Source organism: Neophocaena asiaeorientalis, unplaced genomic scaffold, assembly GCF_003031525.2.
Source record: "Neophocaena asiaeorientalis asiaeorientalis breed wild unplaced genomic scaffold, Neophocaena_asiaeorientalis_V1.1 scaffold148, whole genome shotgun sequence".
In the NCBI taxonomy this organism is placed as follows: domain Eukaryota; kingdom Metazoa; phylum Chordata; class Mammalia; order Artiodactyla; family Phocoenidae; genus Neophocaena; species Neophocaena asiaeorientalis.
The window spans coordinates 3,566,996-3,571,915 of NW_020174050.1; the positions used below are offsets into that span (position 1 = coordinate 3,566,996).

Here is a 4,920-nt window from a genome sequence, read left to right on the forward strand (position 1 = left end):
GTATAAAGGTTTCCACTTTCCCTTCTTTGCCCTCATTCCTGATCCACTTCCCAACCCATCACCCCTCCAACTTACCATCCATTTATCACTTGAGTTCAGCAAAGATGGCATGAGGCAAAAGGACAGCCTCTGTCCACCACCCTAGAGTTTGGACATCCACACTGAGAGAGTGGAAAACTAAAGAGAAAATCACAGACCCGGCACTAAAACCACTAATAAGGAACATAGCCATTTGGCCTATGACTGATTGGCAGGCCACAATTACAGGCCCTAATGACAGCCCTTATCAATGTATATTCTTTTTGACAATTGCACTTACAACAAGAATTCATCATCCAAATATTAACATAATATTAAATTTTAAATAATATTTAGAAATTTAAATGGTAATGATTCTATTTTATCACCCAAACATGAAGTAATAATGAGAGCATTTGTCTTAGAAACACAATGGTCTCTTGCTTTAACTATTTCTAAAGTTATTCCACCCATTTTATCACTGCTGTCTGGCCGAAACTCAGATGATGCCCTAGTGCCAGAAATTGAACGGATCCATAAATCAGACAGACAAGTACAACAGAATGTCTTGGTAATGGGCTCTGAAACATGACAGAGAAACCGGTATTATAGCTGGAATAAACTTTAAATTACTGTTTTAAAAGAGAAAATAAAGGAAAAGAATGACTCCTGGGTTTCTGGCATGAGAATCCAGGTAGATGGAGTTAGCATTTATTAAGACCGCATGGTCTAAAGGGGGCAGATGAAAGAGGGTAAGCAAGCTTCAAACATGTAGCATTTAAAATTCCTGCGAGGTACCTGGGTGGGGCATCAATTTGGCCGTTGTATATGCGTATCTGAAGTTTAGAAGAAAGATCCAAGCTAGAGATAGAAAATGACTTTAAATTGTTGGGTTATAAATTATATGTAAAACTTTGTTAGCAGATAAGATTACCCAACAAAATAAGTGTAAACTGAACTGAAAAAAAAAGTCCAGGCCTGAATCCTAAGAATGTCTACATTTAGAGGCAGAGGAGACAGAGAGAGAGAGAGAGAGAGAGAGAGAGAGAGAGAAAATGCGAAAGACAATGAGGAGTGGTGGCCTAAGAGGGAGAGGAGAGTAGGACCAGGGTGCCATGAAATCCAAGAAAAAAACAATTTGCTCCCTATTTGCTTTTAGGAAATAGATCTGGTTCTCTGGATCTAGAGAATAGATCTGGTTCTCTAGAGCTAACTCACCCCACATTTGGCATATTCTGGGTACTAATACTTCTCCACTCTCTGCCATCCTATAAATCTTCACATTTCACTAACTTCACCCGCTCATTCCCCAGCTGGGTTGCAGACAACACAAGTTTTGTTGGGCATTTGCTCAAGAAAAAAAAGAAGAGAAGACCTTAGGGACTACCAGTTGGTCTAAGACAAAGCTCATAGCTTCAAATCCTCCCTACCCCCAAATTTAACTTTGAAACTTCCTTGAGTGAGGAGTTGGTGCAGAAGAGGAACTAAAAGAGAGATGTTGGAAAGCAAAGAATAAAAGACAAAGAGAAGGAGAGAGAGAGAGAATTACTTTAGAGAGATGTCTCTTATACCAGACTCGCATTATTACAATCTTTAGCCAGGGCTTTCAAATCTTTACATGCTGAATGGCTATTTTGGAAAAGAATGATCTCAATTTGGCCTAAGATCAATCAAATAATTTAGAAGGCCTCTACTTGCCTCAGGGAAATTTACAAAAAAAGGGGAAATTATCAGTTTGGGATTCCCCCTGCTTTAAAAAGAGAACTGGATCATTCAAATCATTTCCAAACAGGCCTTAAAATTTTTTCAAAGACAAGCAAAATTATTGTGACTTGAATGTTTAAGTGACACTCATTGTGGTTAGTGTTTGGTGATAGGTTGTATTTTTTCTTTTGACATCAAAGATGATATCTATTGTTTATTTAATTCTAAATTTTAAATCGGGAATTCAACTCCAGATTATTATTTTTTTTTAAGTGCTTAATAACAGACTTTAGAATTAGATCTGTATTTGAGGCTAGCTTCTACAACTTACTAATTATACAACCTTGAGCTAGTTACCCGGCCTCTCTAAGCTTGAAAGTCTGCATCTGTAAAATAAGTACCTCCCAGAGCTGTTTTAAGGATTAAATGAGATACAATATATGACACACCCAGCTACTTAATTGATGTTCCTAATCTCTGAATAAAATGATCCTCCATGCAGAAATTATACATTCCCTTGGAGACCTTCCTTTGGACTGGACAAGGAAGTAGGGCTTACATTATTGTCATTGCCGATATCAAATAGTGGTCTGATATTAATCACTGGAGGTTATATTGGAAACATACTAATTATTCAGGAAAGTAAATCCTTCAGATTCCTGAGTAGGGGCATGAGCTATTATATGATGTTGATAGTCACTCTGAAAACCAAAAGAGAATGCCTTCACCGAATCAGCTTTGCATTATTAGACACTACGTTCCTGGAGAACAATTCCACTTTCTCCTTTTTTCCATTTTCTTTTTGTCAGTAACAGATCTTTGAAAGGTGATAGAGTCAGTCCTGAGCAGCATAAAAGAGTGGATGTGAGCATAATTACAAGAATTTGATAATAGCAAACATGTGGCCATACACACAAAATAAGAAAAGGAAAAAATGATAATTTAGTTTAAGTCCCAGAAGTTTTACAAACAAAATCTGAACATTTTATTATTTAGTTTTAAAGATGAGTAAATGAAGACTCAGAAAGATTAAGCAACCTCTCTGAGACATTTAATTATAAACAATAAAGCTGAAATTTGTATCCAAGTCTTTCCCATCTTGACACAATAGGGAGAGAGAATTACTATCCCCCGATTCTTCACCACCCTATATCCACTTCCCTATATCCACACCCTTTGCATATAACTTCCTACTTCCTCCCATTATGTAGATGAAGTATATCCTCCCACCCCTTCACTTGCTGTGGCCAATAGAATGAGGGGTAAGTAATGATGTGTCACGGTCCTCAGAGTCCCTGCATGCTTTCTACTTGCCTTGTTGGACCTCTGCCACCGCCATGAAAAGTACACGTCCAGGTATTTCCCAAGAGGAGGAGAGTCACATGGAGTAGAGCCACCCCAGCCAAGCCTAGCCACCCACCAAACCCAGAGCTAATCTGCAGAAATAAAAGCTATAATATTAAATGAGTGTCATTGTTAGCCACTTAGTTTTGGGTTCGTTTGTTTTGCAGCAATAGCTAACAGATGCACATGCTATCAACAGCTTGAGCTTGACATTATTCATATTACTCTCATTAAAAATACTTGCTTGGGGCTTCCCTGGTGGCGCAGTGGTTGAGAGTCCGCCTGGCGATGCAGGGGACACGGGTTCGTGCCCCAGTCCGGGAAGATCCCACATGCCGCGGAGCGGCTGTGCCCGTGAGCCATGGCCGCTGACCCTGCACGGCCGGAGCCTGTGCTCCGCAACAGAAGAGGCCACAACAGTGAGAAGCCCACATACCGCAAAAAAAAAAAAAAAATTAAAATATAAAAAAAATATAAAAATACTTGCTTTTGCAGTCATGAGGGTGGTAACACAGAAGATCAGCTTGCCATCTTTGAGAAAGTTCTTAAAGGTATTGCTGGGAAGTCAAAAAGGCTCATTGGAATATTCGATATATATGAGCCAGAGAAAATCTATTCCTGATTTTCCTAAACTGAACTTTCACCTTAGTTTCCCCAGCTTCAATCTTAGCTTTCTGTTACCCACTGTGACCTCCTCCATCAGCATTTCCTGAGTCCAGTCAGCCCAGCCACAAATGGCTTTACTGAATGCTCCATCATTTATTTTCTCTTACTCTGAGCCACTTATGACTTTCAGTTGCAATTTTCTAAAGCAGACTAGGTCTTCATTATTTATGGGAGCCTGTTATTTATGAAACAGTCTCTTGAACATAGATGTCATCTCCAAAGTATTAAATAATAATCGTGGTGGCTTTCCTTCGGTAGCAACCTGAGGTAGATGCAAAGCTATTCATTCAAAGTGAAGGCTATGTTGTTAATCAATAAGTCCCCAAGTAACTGTCTCTTTCTGCATTTACTCTTCTTTGTCATCCCTTGTATAGTCTATTTTTTTCAGTTTTTCAATAAAACTGCAATGAAAAATTAGGATGATGATCTCTGGGGAGAATAAAAGCACTGATGCTCCTCCTAAGAAAAGCTATCACAAGATGATATATAATTAGTCATCAGGTGTATGACTGTTTTTATTTCTTAATTTAACTTGCTATGCAATGTGTCCACGTGTGTAGATAAATGCATTCGTTTGTTTTGCTACTCCTAATACGTTGTAAACTTCTTAAAGATAAGGACTCTTGACTTCTTCTCTGCGGCTCTAGTGTCCATCAGTGCCGTAAGCATAATAGGCACTCAATAAACATTTGGTAAACGAGTGAATAAACCCTCATTCTGCATTGCTCAATGTTCAATAGAAACAATTTTCTTCAGTTGTGCTTTCCAAGTAAAATAACCTGCAGAAGCACGCAGAGCAGCAGGGGACTCATGGGGCTACCTTGTTTGTTAAATACGTTTTTCACGCTTGGGGAACTACAGCACTCTCAAAGAGGTAGGTGACAACAGTTGCTTTAAAATGATTAACCCTCAAGCAAAAGTAACCGAAAACATCCAATGATGCAGAAGCTTCTCCTTTCACCATCTTTTCCTCTTCCTCCTTTGCCCTACCCCCACCTCCAGGCACACACAAAAACCAAGAGTCGTTTTGATAATATTTGCATTATGTAATTTTCTCACTCAGTTTGGTTCCTTGGGTGATCCTCAGGAAATAGAGGAAGAAAACCAATGTGAGTCCCTTCTGGTTCACTGTTACCTACATCTGTGTTCCTGAGTCCACCCTAAAGGGGTGATTCCCTAAGCCCTGTT

The 4,920-nt window shown here is 39.2% G+C and overlaps 1 pseudogene; it reads left to right on the forward strand.

The window, feature by feature from the left end:
* Window positions 1–239: 239 nt before the first annotated feature.
* LOC112405614 (ubiquitin-conjugating enzyme E2 D3 pseudogene) lies at window positions 240–593 on the forward strand (annotated as a pseudogene).
* Window positions 594–4,920: the final 4,327 nt, after the last annotated feature.